General features: G+C 44.1%; 2 protein-coding genes across 42 annotated transcripts in view; one reads left to right on the top strand and one right to left on the bottom strand.

Moving 5' to 3' along the window:
- The window catches only part of CRB2 (crumbs cell polarity complex component 2), a 147323-nt gene that overhangs the window by 63895 nt on the left and 68864 nt on the right, over nt 1–14564 (top strand). The window lies entirely within an intron of this gene.
- STRBP (spermatid perinuclear RNA binding protein) overlaps nt 1–14564 on the bottom strand; it is a 66640-nt gene that overhangs the window by 50788 nt on the left and 1288 nt on the right. Inside the window, exon 1 of one of the 34 annotated variants that reach the window (XM_080561959.1) lies at nt 12089–12496. The exons of the other annotated variants lie outside the window; for them this stretch is intronic. The gene's annotated coding sequence lies outside the window, so the exon portion shown is untranslated. Of the gene's footprint in view, nt 1–12088; nt 12497–14564 lie in introns of those variants that run through there. 34 annotated transcript variants of the gene reach the window in all.

The following is a 14564-nucleotide window of genomic DNA, read 5'->3' as shown; positions in this document are numbered from 1 at the left end:
ATTTGAATTAGTTTATTTAGGCATGAAAGCTAGCAACAATACCCATGATGAAGATAAAAACCAACGCCACATCCACATTAGATGGCAGAGAAGAACTGTCAGCCTGACCTTAGCAACTTAAGGACACCCTTTACTTCTTACTACAAAGAACTGCTCAAGAAGTCCAAGCATGGCTAAGAGGAAGAAAAAAATAAATGTATTTGGAGATTTACAAATTAATATTTCCTTGGAAGGTCATTCGAGTCTTAAAAATGTTTTATACTGGCCTAATCCAGCAGATCTACCCTGCATGTGAACGCCGTCAGATCTGCCAACCCCAGTCGCAAAGCTCATCTGTTATTCTTCTCTCCAGTTAGCACAACACTGTACAGCTATGCAAAAAAAGAAAAAAAAAAAGATGACATTTGCAGAGACCAGTGATGGCAATACTCATGATGGCTAGATTGCAAAATTAAACATCTTTTTGTGTGAATAAGTTGTATCTGTCAATCTTACCCTTAGGAACTTCATGAGATGAGCACTGAATTCCACAATTGCTTATTTTTAACTGGATATCAAAATTTTTAAAAGTTAAATATATGTAAGCATCTGTAGCACTATATTCTCTAATGTCTTTGGAAAACACAACTAAGTAATCCATCTTGAACTTGAGAAGTTACATTCAATCTCTTTCTTGTCTTTTGAATTTCAAATAAAATCTGAAACGAGGAGCTATCAGCACAAATCCAGCAACCACACCTGGTTGTTGTTACAAGAACATGGATACAGCTTTGTTGCTTTGGTGTTCCCCTTAAGTTTCACATAGTGGTATGAATTCATTTAATCTCTCTTCATAGGTAACAATGTCATCCCCAGTACCGCTTTACTCAGAGCAGTGGGAACACTCCTGGTTCTTTGTTCATTACCAGAAGGCTCCCGCATCTTCACCATTCCCCGCTGTTTTCCTTACCGACCTACCTTGCTCTCTCTCTCAACATTAAGCAACACCTCTGAACATCAAAATATAAGGCTATGACCAACACCAGTGGCTTGGAGGCAACTTGCTTGTCACAAGCCAAAGGACCCAGCCTTTTGGGGGTTCTTTGGAGGTTAGGAAGATGACGTCCAGGTTAGGAAACAGAAGTGCGCGAAAGCAAGCTGTTGCAACTCCCATGTAAAACAGGGTGCATGCCCGTTTCTCTCTGAGGGAAGCAAATAGACTGTGCAATCGATAGCAGCACTCAAAATGCTCTCAGCTTTACAGGAAGATCGATTTACAACAACAACAAAAATCTCACTTTCTCTCCAAAGCCCCCTCTATACACTATAGTTGCTAGAAGTAACACTTGAAATTGTTACCAAGGGAAAGACTGGAGAAAAACAATCTAAGTTTGTTTATTTTGGGTCATTAACTATTTTGTGTCTAGCCACTTCAGCTTCCCCTGATAACAGGGAACCTGCTGTTCCCAAAAGCAACAGTGAAGCTGCTTTGTTTTTTTTTTTTAATTTTATTTTTTCAAAGAAGGCGTACTTGGGAAGCCACAGCACGTCAGGGTAGGAGCGCACAGATCAAGATGCACAGGGCAGGATCAAAACCCAAATAGAAAAACAGCTACTTTATAAATCAATGGAATTTCTCCTAAGCTGGGCAATAGGATACAAAACCTTGCAGCCATCAGTCAGAAGTTATGACAGAGCTGTATTACAGTCCTAATGTTTTTCTTACCTGCTTAGCCATCTGTGTAAGTCTGTGCCATGTCCCTACACCATCATTATTACAGGATACTAGGCAAAGAGAAAAAGAACCAGAGGGACACAAACACTGAACTGAGCTCAAACACTGAGCACAACGAATCTCCTTAGTTTTTACAGTCGAGAACTAGAGTTCTGGTGGTAAAAAATAAAAAAATCAGATCTTAATGTTCTCAATATAACTGCTTCTACCTATGCAGAACTCAGCACGAGAAAAGAAAGGTTAGTCCCTGGAATTCAGTGGACAAATGTTACCAGACAGTTTCCTGCTTTACCAAGACAAAATCTGCAAGTTAAATTTAGAATGATGATTTCTGCAGGCACTCAGATGTTTCTGCTCTAAATTTTCTAGAAATTGCAAATTAGAAGTTGGCAGACTTTAAACTGACCCAGCATGTGTCTGCTGTAATCCAAATCATATTCTGTTCTATTACTCTGCAAAACTGTTAGGGAAAAATCATGCCTTTCAACACATGGTTTCAGACAAGTGACAGAGACATTCCATTTATCCCTGTGCTGAGAACAAAACTTAAGTATAGTGTTTTTTCTTCTTGGAAAAACACCATGAAAATTACAGCTAGTAGAGGAATCAAAGTTAGCTCCATGGCACTGTAAGCATAGTTGCTCAATAGGACTACTTATATAACTAGGTTCATTTAAAGTGCTCAGGGTAATTTTTCTCCACGTACCATGGGGCAAATATATCGCACTTCTAGACTCTGGCCTCATTCTTAAATCCCATGAGCAGACACTGACCAAAGCAGGCAGGTGTCACCAGGCTGCTCTGTGGAAGCGACTGGCAGGCCCCGCAAGTTTCCTGCAGCCCCTGCGAGTCCCTAGCGCTCTGCTGCCGTTCAAGAGATTAAGTTTTTTTGCAGCACCATGAACAAATTGAATGAAACAGCTCAGAGGTTAAAAACGAAAGAAATGTGGGTCATTACTTCTCCATCTACTGGTAAACAGACAGTACTACCCAGTGCTCCACCACTAACCTGTGGGAGATAGCAATCTTCGGCTTAACCTAGCAGCGGGGACTGAAGCATAATAAGCTCTTCCATTTTGATTGCAGTAGGAAGCTCCAATGTGCTTTTTTCGTTAGAGAGCAAAACACTCCCCGAACGTAGCTGTGCACACAAGAATTTCACAGCACTTCCTAGCCATTACTTCTCCAGCCCCGGTAACAGGTACACGTTTGATGCTGTTTGCATTTAGAAGAGACCCCATCCCCAAAGACTGAAGTGACTTTCCTAATGCCATTGTAAATCTATGGCAGGACTTGGAAACTAAATTAGTTTTTCACTTACCATACACACTAAGCTCTGGAGTGTGCCACAGCCCCTGCCCCACCAGCTTTCCACCCCTTACTCAGGCTTCTTTAGTTCCATTTGCACAGACGCTGCGCTGCTGGCTGCCCTCACTCGCAGGAGCGGAGCCGTCCTTTGCAGGCCAGCTTGGCAAAGAGTCACAGCTAAATGCTTGACAACAATTACCTGCAGATTCATGGCATCCAAATTAGCAATTCAGTATCTGAATATGGGGTGATTAATCTCAGGAAGCGAATTCGGAATGTGTCCTATTTTCAGGCATCAGATTTTTTGAGCACTCCACTCTTTGGAAAGTCAGGCTGACACGGACTCAGCGACCCCCCCATCTTTTTCAGAAGAGGACAATGGAGTCCCTCTTTTGTTAGGCAGCAAGAGGCACACAGTCTGTTCTCGGGAAGAACAGAAGCCAGCAAAATGAGGACATTTCAGGACACCAGCAAGGGCCCTGAGCCGTTCAGCAAGGTGAGGGGAAGCTCTGCAGCCCCACTCCATCCAGAAACCCCCTCCTCATCATCACGCATCGCGCTCTGGACACCAAGTTCCAGCACAGTGTTTAGGTTTTGAAGGAAATTAATTTCAGGCACACTCAACAATTTGAATCCAAGTCAGTATTGACATGAGACACAAACCACATAAAAACTCCTTGTCATTCAAGGACCGGTGTCCTGCTTTCCCCCAGATTTTGTGCTCAGAAGATGTCCTCTGATAACTGCAAACACACAGGGCAGGAGGAGCCCTGCCCCCAGTTCTGGGGCATTTAGCTCATAAATGTTGAGATAAAATCTTACAAATGCTGCTTCTTGTAAGCATGGACACACGTTGAGGGCTTCACTGCACAGGCCTCCCAGGAATAACTTCAAAGGCAGCAGTAAGAACCTACCAGCACATCATGTTCACGTCTCACGGCTGTTACCAACTTCTAACACAGAAACTCTGCCAGAGACAAAAGGCGAAACTTTTAAAAAGTTGTGCACTATTGGCACCTTAAAGGCTCTCCAAATTCCTCTCCTAGCACCACTGCTGGGAGAAGGAGGAAAAGAAGCAACTGCTGCTTTTGTTGGGACGCGCCTGTTTCTGTCACCTGGCAAGTGTCAGGTTTCACACTATCATCACGATTTTGCTTTAAAATAATAAAAAAGGAAACCAAAGACATGCAAGTATAAGTAGATGTTTACAGACAACTGCATAAGGCGGTTGGCTTTGCCACCTGGCATTTCTAAAGCTCTACGTGGCACAGGGTACAGAAGATAGGGGAGCTCATTTCTCTCTCAGAACAACAAAACCAGCCTTCACACTAGATGCTGGCTGCCCCTCTATACGGCCCCAACCCCATCAACCTGACAGCACCTCTCTTACAAATTAAAGAAGAAAGCTGAAACTCCAGGATGACCAGGAGAGCAGATGTCAGCACTTCACTTCCCCCTCCTGCGCCCACATCACACACCTCAAACATCTCTTCAGTATCACAAGCCCTACACGAAGCCCAACTCTGCCAAAGCACCACTTTTCATCGCTGTTTGTTATGTGACTCTACCCTCCTTCTAAAAACATCTCTTAGGCGTCTGAGAAACAAACAAAAGGAAAGCAAACACAGCCAGCAGTTACCGCTTCCCTCGGGCTCCACGCACTCTGCACATGTGGTTCTCTGGGCAATTTTCTCTCCCGGCCGGCGAGCAGCACAGTGAGCACCGTCAGAGCTCCCCACTCTTCTCCCCCCGCATGAGGCTCTGCAGCCACCCCATTTCGTCGCTCCTGTGCTGAATACCTGCAAGCTGTTCTTGTGCTGCAGTGCTGAACAGCCACCATCCCTTTACAGCATCCAGGCTGACAGTTTTCTGATCTCTTCCAACATTTTGAAGTATGAAGGAGACTTAGGGCTATATTTTGTGCATGCACATTATCCAATTATTATCCAATCTACCAATACAAACGCTAAACACACACAAAGTACTTTCAGGAAATATTCCAAACTTTGCGAACACAAGAGGAGCACAAATAGAAACAGAACAAGAAAAAGGAAAGAGAGGAGAAGTACAGCAGATCCCTGTACTCCTCAGCTCTCAGCCAAAACTGAATCTTCTCTGTACCGAGCATGAGACCTGCTACTGTACTGTGCGAAGGGGGTGAAGAGCCCTCATTCAGGCACAGAGCACCTGCTAAAGCTGGCAGTGAAATCAGTCAACTCCTGCAAATCAGTAGCACCCAGTGCAAACAGAAAGCCAGTCTGTATTTTTCTGGCACAAGACTATGGCGAGTTGCACATACAGATCAAACATTTACGAGCAAAAGAAAAGACCTTAGCCAAGGGGGTTACATTAAAATAAAGATTACAGATCTCAGCGTGAAAGCAAACACTAAGCGTACCACTGAGTCCATCCCAAGCCCAGATGAGCTCTCCTCAGGCAGCTCCTCCATGGAAGAACTGCAAGCAGGCAGGGGCTGAGCCAACTTCAGCAACTGCAGAAGCACCAGCGTGATATTCAAACACTGCAGTAACAGTAAAAGCATCAGGAGCAAATGGATACTCAAAATATTGAAGGAACTTCTGGCAGCTTCATCTGGACTCTACCTACCTACAGGCAAATCACTGATCCAGATCAGCTTAATTCAACTCTCTACTTGCCCGTTTCTCTTCTACCTTAACGTTCTTTCAGCATGCTCGCTTCTTCCAAAATTTCATGGAACTCAACAGAGCCTTCACAGAAAGTTTTGCAGACGTGGTGCTGCAAGAATGACTGACATCCTGTAAGGAAAAGACCGATGGCACCTTCCTACAGTGCTGCTGCAACTTCTCACCAAGGGTGGAATGCTGTTATGACAATGACACTATGCTTATGTTGCTTTACTAAAAGCACACTTGGAAACATCTCAACGGAAACCAAAACAGAGGTATGTTACTTTTCAACTACACAGAAAAAGCAGATTTATTTGTAACATGCAGTTATTCCAACACTAATGTGGAATCTCTATTAAGTAGCCTGAAACACTGCACTTACGCACTTGGGAAGTTTTTCAGCTAAGAACTGTAGTTTACCGAACGATGTTTAAGGCAGGCCATATCTCATCTCCCTTTTAAGAATCTTCTTCATTAAAGTCAAAGTTCCTCAAAGTTGTAGCTTTATCAGCAGTCCTGTTCAAACCCTCTTTGTAAGAGGTTTTTTTTTTTTCCTCCCCTCAACTCTGCAGTCCTATTTTGTTTCTTACTGAAACTTGGCATGAAGCTCAGGCTCCCGACCCATAGCAAGAAAGTAAACAACACAGCTTTGCTCATTTGTTTTTGGAAGAGTCAGAAAGTCTCCAGTTTCAGGTTCTTCAGTGTTCTGGCTGGGGAGAAACAATATACGTCAAGCTTCAGAAGCATTCAGTTCTCAATCACTATCTGCAAAGTTAATCAGAGACCTGCCAAAGACACACTTGGTAAACTGCTCTTGTTACTGGTCTATTACACAAGGCCACATCCACAAAAACAGACTTTTGGTCAAGAGCTCACCACTTATATGACTCCCATCCACTCGGAATAAACCATATCCTATATCCCATGGGCTAACAAAGAAAAATGACTAAATACCCCCAAAAGATAAAGCAGATGGTAGGGAAACAACCAACCCACAAAATATTACCGTCTCATTCCCACAATACTGTTAGGAGAAAAGAAACATAAGGAAGAAAATAGTTTATTTCTATTTTTGTGCCTTTTCTGATGATTGTTTCAAACAGTACCATCACTATTTAGATGGTGACAGTTGTTTTTTTCTAAAACGTGTAGTACTGTGAAATCTAAAAAGGAAAATTATCATATTGATAAGTTGTTACAGCATAAGCATGCAAAGAAGTGCTCTGAATCCAACTGGTTCCTTAGCAGGAGTTTTGACAGGAATAGAGTCCAGTTCCAGCCAACCACCTTTTAACACGAAGCAGTGTGAAAATTATTTATTTGGAAGTTACAACAGCCTCAGGTTTCACGTAATTTGCTAGGACTGAAAATTCAACCAAACTTTTTAAATTGTCAAAAATACTGCAGTTACAGGAGGTTCTTATTCGCCTTCAAGGTGGGAGTCATGATTCTTTTCTCTTACACAAATTTAGACAACTGTGTTCTCTTTTCAGCCTCCTGGCCATCTGTGGAGATGGGGAGGTGTGTGCAGATGTGGGCTCCGAGCAGAACAAGCGACTTGTCTGAGCTCATATTTTTGGCAGCCGCCAATTTCACCCTCACCCACCAGAAGCGGAGAAGTTATCAGCCTTGTCTCCAACCCCCCTTCCCAGTGTTTGCTTTTCTTTCTGGCTTTTCTAGAACACTTGTCACCATATTTACCCAAGTACATATATTAGTGGTTTCAAACTAACAGTTTTTGTGACAGAGGGAAACATTTCAGGTCTTTAAAGGGGAACCTGAGACATGAAGAAATGAAATCATGTGGTAAATCCACAGCAGAACCTGAAAAGGAGCCAAATGCTCCCATAATCAATACTTTCAGTTTAATCACCAGACTTCTTCACCAGATCAGTGCCGCTCTGTGCCTGGTTCTGAAGATTTTTTTTTATCAGTGTCCAGTTGGAGAAAGAACACTCGCAATTCTCCTGGGCTTGAGTGTTCTGCACCCAACACAACAGCCCCTGTTCCATACATAACAAGTGGTACATCTGCAGCAATGCAGCTACCCATCTTTAAGGTCATCCAAATGGCATAGCTGATCACTTTGAAGGAACAAATTAAGTCTCTATAGGATTAAATACTTGGACAGCATGACTGGGTAACCAAAGAAGCCCTAATGTATTTGTTAAGTCCAATTATCGAAACATCGAGAGATCATGAAGCTTTAGGACATTAAATAGCTGCTCCGAAAGAGATGACAATCACTCTGAGGATCTGACCTGAGAAATGGGTTCCTCTACAGAGCAGGTGGTGAGGAGAAATCAGTTGTTGGGCACTTGTTTTCCTCTCATCATCTGTTAACCTAAACCAGCTATCAGCGTAAAGGGAGTAAGAGTAGGATTGGAAGTGGAAGAGGAGCAGATAGCCAAATTCTCTAAGCCTGTACCACGAGCACTTACCAAGCAGCTCCAGCACATATCCAAGATTACATCCGAGATCTCATTCCTGAGTTCAGCAATGTCACAAGTCTTTCTGAGGCAACTAAGATGAGCTCAAGCTCCTTCACTTAGTCAGAATCTAGCCACTAGCTCAGGTAGGACTTCAGGCTAGCTTGCTTAAAGAAAAGCAAAAACCAAGGAAACTCCAGCTCTCACGGCACCTATTGCTCGGGAAAGGGACTGCAGAAGCCTAGAACTGAGGCTAAGCGTGGTCTTGTACTATCTGGCACCAAGCTCCCTGCAGACATGCTGTACACCTACAAACCCCCTCCTATTCCAGAGTCCTTTCCATTTATTTCCATTCAAAATCACCACATTACACATACACAAATTAAGCCAAGTTGATAGAGAAAGCAGCAAAGTGCTGAGCCTGGGGAGGGTCAGAGAGCAAACCACGGCACCCCAAAGCCAGAGAAACAGCAAGGTTTCCATACGCAAAGACCTGCCCCTCCAACAGCACAGAAGTATAAAAGATGGCAATAAATGATTAACTTCCCTTATTTTCATACTGCAGATTCTGTGTCTTCACCCAGGTTCAGTACCAGGTACACGCCTGTGGGAACAACGCACGGCTTCTGCCCAGCACAGCTGGCACAGCCAGCGCCCCAGGCCAGCACGGCGCAGTGCGGCACCACGGCGTGCTGCCCTCTGCCCAGCTCTGGGCCAGGCCTAGGACCGGGTCATCAACAACATAAACAGCTGGCCCTTCAGCTCAGCTCCAAATTGATTAAATGTTAACACACATTAGTCAGCACTTTCAGATCAACTGATAACACATTATTTGTTTCTAGGGTTAGGAAAAACATCCCCAACCCAATTCTATTCATCTTATCTCCATAAGGTTGCCCGGTGGGACCCTTTATCACCACGCCACACACTAGAACAGAAACACAGACCCAGCAGCTCTGGACAGCCGAATCTCCTACCACAGAGAAATTAAATGCTTTTTTTTCTTTTTAGTACAAGCTGTAATTTGTTTTTTGAAATGGACTTGTAAAGCCTTAACTGTAGACTTCCATCCAATGTCCAGGTGATGCGTTCAGTACAACCATTCGGGGTCTTGCTAAGCAGGCTGTAAGAAGACCAGCCATTCAAGTTAAATGCCTTCTTTAGTGCTGCACATACTAGCTAGCAATTTTAAAAGCTTCACCCATTTCAACAACAGCAACTAAATTCAGTGGGGTGCAGTATGCTGGCTTCTTTGCTTGCTCAATTTTATGTACGCTTTTGGAAGATGAGAACATTCAAGAGATAGCATGCTTATTGGAAGGGTTAAATAGGTAGAGAGGTAACGAAGTTTTGGCTGCTACCTCATAACAAAAGCCAGTGCCCTGCAACAAATAGCAAAATTTTTCATGCCTCCTCAAAGATTAACTCTGTGACTTTACAAAATCCACAGCTAAAGATCCTCCCCCTATATATATATATTTCAGTTTCATAGTATTGTTGCCACTAGGATAAAGCACTCTGCAGTGAAATCTCACTAGACAAGATGAGCAGTGTTGCGTGCCCATGAAAATCCTGCTCCCAGGCCTCAAGTCTGTGACTGCTTTGCCAAGGCTCATTTGTAGAAACAGGCAGCCCTTGTTCCCAAACCAGCTCTGCACAGCACCCGTGTCTGCGCTTCACGCTCACCTGGAGCCCATTTTTGCTTTTCCAGGAAGACAGACACTGCCAGCTGAGAGCTATGATTAGGGGAAGACTCTGGTTAAGGTTATAATCATCTGAATTAATGCAATAGCTTGGGAGAAACATTTCCCCATGTAACACCATACCTGTGGCTCAGAGAACACTAAAAACACCTCCGGGCCCAACACTTAAAACTATGCTAACGCTCCGCTTTGCTGTATTACAAGTCAAACAAGAAACGCCTTTAGTGAAAGTGTCTCCCCTCCCAGGAATCTGAGGAAGGAGAGAAGTAAAGGCCTCCCAAACCAACTTGTGCTTCTCTGCTTCTATTACGGGACATGAACGCCTGAGAGGCAGTGGCAGCTCCTCACCACTGAGTTCATTTAAGTCAAACGTCACGGTCAGCTTCAGTCACTGCTTCGTTTCTCGAAGCACTAACTACATCGGGAAATTCAAGGTCTAAAACCTTAATGGATTTTGTTTTCTAAGATTTCACCAGGTTCTGTGACATCTCTTGACCACCACTAGTGAGAGTGGTGTTCCCAATCAGCTATTCAAGCATTTAATTTTTCAATAAAGTCAATTTAAAGTAAATGCACAATAAGAATGTGAAGCAGCAAAATTTAATTTACTGTGATAGCCAGACATGCCCCAATTTTATTTTATTTTTAAGCATACAATTAAGAGTAATTCAATTCCCCTATGCAGATATTAAATGGAAGAGAAGCATTGCTGTAAAAAGAGCTTAGTACTATTGGTACACAAACCTTACGACAGATAAATTAGAGCCTAGTAAAACAGCATATAATTTACATTTTGTTATGTCAATCACAAGTAGCATCTTGAGGCTCTTAAGCAGTATGCCAAGCCACAACATAAGAGCACTGCTTTAATTCAACCCGTGCAGCAGGATCACTTAAGTTTCCCCAAACCGAGAGATCTGCTAAACTGAGGTAGCAACTGGATTCCCTAAGATTATTCCTCTTGTAGACACCTGTAGTTTGCCAGCACGTTAAGAAAACATTTTACTACGAAAGAGAAAAATTTTGCTTAGCTATGGAAAAATTCAATTAAGTAAAACAATGAGGGCATGGGTTTTAATAATCCATGGTCTTTACTACTTGAGAAACCAATCAGCAGATGTGCAGATGGCCCAGTAACAGAGCAGCCTTGCTCGGCTGCATGGAAAATCCACGCGTAGGATTAGGCTCAATTCTTGCTTTTAGCTGGCAGAGCAGGAGGGAGGGAGCAGCCCAGTACCATGCTTTACATACCTTTCAGTAGCAGCAGAACAAACCACATACTCTGAATTTTTTGTAACATTTCTCCTATACCCAGCACCTTGTCTACATTCCTATACTGCACAGGAAATTAACAGAAAGGTCAGTATATGCATTGCAACGAAGAAATATGAATACAAGGCAACAGACCAACATGGAGCGGGGTCCAAATCCTCCTTCATTCCGTGATGTTTAAAGTTAAAGGACCAGAAACGTAAGGTAATGTAGCTACAAAATAAAGTCCAAAAATACAAAGTGCAAGAAGTCTAACTCACTCATATCACTTGTAACAACTCTTGTGCATGCTTTTTCTTAAAGGGACATCAATTTAAAGGTTTTTGAAAGGGCTAAATAGAAACACTGTCTGGGAGTTGACACAGTGCATGCGCCACTATCTGTGTTTTCTGTCATCATTGCACAGCGAAAGACTCGCACATAAGAAGGAAAAACTATACAACTGCCAAGAAATGCAAAAGGACAACTGAAAAAATATTGTCTCTTGTCTTGTAGTTTGTATTAATCATTGCTTTTAATAAAAATAGAAGCAAATATTTTCAGGTAGGGCAGCACAGGCTTCTCTATCCTTAAATATCAAGTGCTAAGTTTCTATTTGCCAAGCGCACGCTGCAAGTACAACATACGCAGTAAAACTATGATTCCTATAGAAATGTTTGAGATTTGCATTTTTCTGCCATTTAAATCTGTAACTGTAATTTTCACGTTGCTTTAAGCAGGATTTTTCCCTTTAATTTCATGGCTGCTGCATATACAGCAGTAAAATCACCTTCACTTGCCAATATTACTCAGTTTACAGCAAATCCAGGACACTGCCTCAGCCAAGTGCTCCTCATGCATATGTTGTCAGAACAGAAAAGCCTCCTCTCCCTGACCTCGATACAAAATAAGTTACAGAAATCAAAATGCTGTGCTCAAGTCCTCTGTTGGCATGGCTACATTTATCTTAAACCCTAACCCACCAACAGCTGCCAGCTGGCCTGTACGGCACAGACGGGACCCCGGCCTGCGCACCTTCCGAGCGTCTCCCACGACGGCTGGCACCTCTCGGGGATGCTTCCCCTCCGTGGCTCCAGGTACTCGTCCTCATCCAGCCCAAGCTATAGAAATCCTCAAACTGCCTGCGCTTTCTTGCAGCTCCGTATTTATACTCACCCCTAGAAGCGGCCAGCATGCTTACGCACATCACCACAGCCAAGGACAAGACCCTGAAAACTTTTCTTTATGTTCTAACAGGTCTGTCAGCGAGCACGCTCACGGTGGCGTTTTACACACACGCAAGCTTGTTAACCAGCCAGGGCATTTCCCTCTCCCTTCTTTCCAGCCATGGACGTGCTCTTCAAAGAGCTCTATTTACATGCCAAGTTACAAAGTTCAGCTGCTTCCAAAGCAACGTGGAAAAAGTGCAGCTTTTATGATTCTACAGTGAGGCTTTTTCACAAGACGAAGCAGTCTGGACTAGTTCCCCCCTCCCCTTTTTCCTTTTCTCCCCCCCCCCCCTCCCCCAACAGGACTCACTTTTTAGATGAGACAGTTCAAAAAAAATGCCTGCCCAGCCACAGACCTTTGAGGAACAGAGTGGCTTCAAAAGAAAAGAGCTCTGCAACCTTAAGCATCACTGCTACCGAATGAACACCCATGGGACTCTGCTCACAAGCTGGAAACCAGTTCCCGAGCTCCGCATATGCACCCGAGTTTCAGTTCTCCGCTAATGTTTACGGAAGGCATGCCTTTTGCCCTCTGCTCTCACACTGCTCCTCTCTTCCCAGCGGCTTTCTATATGATTGCTTAGCTAGCTCAAGACTGTTGTAGGGATCTGCACACGTGCGGCCCATCTTGTGTTACACCTTTCCATTTGCCTACCATTTCTTCTCACTTGCAATTGGTTTTACACCAGCAGCCACCAGAAGCAACTGGAATTCCATCTTCTAGGACAAGCCACAAGGCTGGATTCAGCAGCCTTCGTACCAGTCACCAGCTGGGGCTCACCCAAACACACGGGTATTTCTAGGTAGAAGCTTCCTCCGGTTCCAAGAAATTCAGTCCTAGATTCCTACCTTCCATTTAGCCCGTGAACCCTTGGGAGCAAGACCTGGTGCTTCCTCAGCATCCTCTTTGGGAGGAGATGACAATACTGTCGATAGTTCAATAACAGCGATCGGTGCGGGCGAACGGCCCTTTTATAAAACAGGACTAAGAAACTTTGCCAGAACAAGATTCTACGAGGAATGTGAAAACAGCACTAGACTTGTGCTATCAACGACAAGATAATGAGAAACAGAAAACAGAAAATATTAAAACCTGACCGTTAGCGATCCGTACCCACTCTTTTCCCTGTTCCTCCCTTCATTCTACGCCAACGTGAAGCTGAGGAAAATGATTGGAAAGTTCCAGAGAGACAAAATGACACACGCCAAGAACTTCCAGAGTCCAACTTCCTAAAAATGACCAGGAATGTAGTACAAGTCACAGCCAGCCCGTTTGCTGACATGGCCTTCTATTTTTTCTTCTTCTCCAGGCTGGCGGGAAATAACCTCAAGCCATCTTTTACACACTTTTGATGGTCCATCTAAGAGGCGAACTATTCACATTCTTGGAGAACACGTCTGCTTTCTGAGAGGCTGCAAGCAACCAGCACGCACGTCAAGGAAAACACCAATACAACCTCTACAGACACAGACAGGCCTTACCCCTTCCCTCCCCAAAACCTTCCCTCTCATAATTTCAAGGCCTCCCCCTGCTCCCCCAGCACAGGCAGCACTTTTCCATCTTCTCTCCCTTCCTGCAAACACTAGGCCCTCTGTGCCTCCTCAGTTGCTTCCTTTGGGTCTCCAAAAAAAGAGGTTATCACATCTTCAAAACCAAAATACAGTAAGACCAAAGTTTTCAGAGTCCTTCCTTCCCTGTTCTTTCTAAGAACGGAAAATTATTCTGCACGAGTGAAGGAAATGAGGTTAGCTTTCTGCCTTTACCCGGTTTCAGACGCTCGCGAGGACACACAGCTGTGTAAGCACAGCTATTTTGATTTACGTTACAGTCGTGCAAGCACTTTTTAGAACTGGAGATCTGAAACACCTTACGTCACGTTACGACCACCTGACAACGGTGTCCACTTCAGTCTCTCCTCGCTTTAACCATGCTCAGAAATTTTAAGTCTTCCGTAAGAAGCATCCTCAGCCTCATAAGGAAAATGAAAGGTCTGTAGGACACCACCACGCAAATTCAGACCCATCCCAACTCCACCATTTTACCAGCTCTTCCAATGCTCTGTTCTGTGCATGGGCTCTTTGGAGCGGGGGCTCTTTGGAGCAGGACGTTTTCCCCATCCCTTCTGGGATCGCACAGCACCGTTTTCAGGGCCGTGGGATCAACAAGGAGCCCTTTGGCCGGACAGCGGGCACTTCTGTTCCCATACAGAACTCACGTTTGGCTCCCCTCGGCACTCCTCCAGCGGCTCCCCGGCCGCCCCTCGGAACTTCTCCCCTCCACA

Source organism: Anser brachyrhynchus (genome assembly GCF_964034855.1).
Source record: "Anser brachyrhynchus genome assembly, chromosome: 19".
Classification (NCBI taxonomy): domain Eukaryota; kingdom Metazoa; phylum Chordata; class Aves; order Anseriformes; family Anatidae; genus Anser; species Anser brachyrhynchus.
The sequence above is the reverse complement of the archived record's forward strand: the minus strand, read 5'-3'. Positions and strand labels throughout refer to the sequence as shown.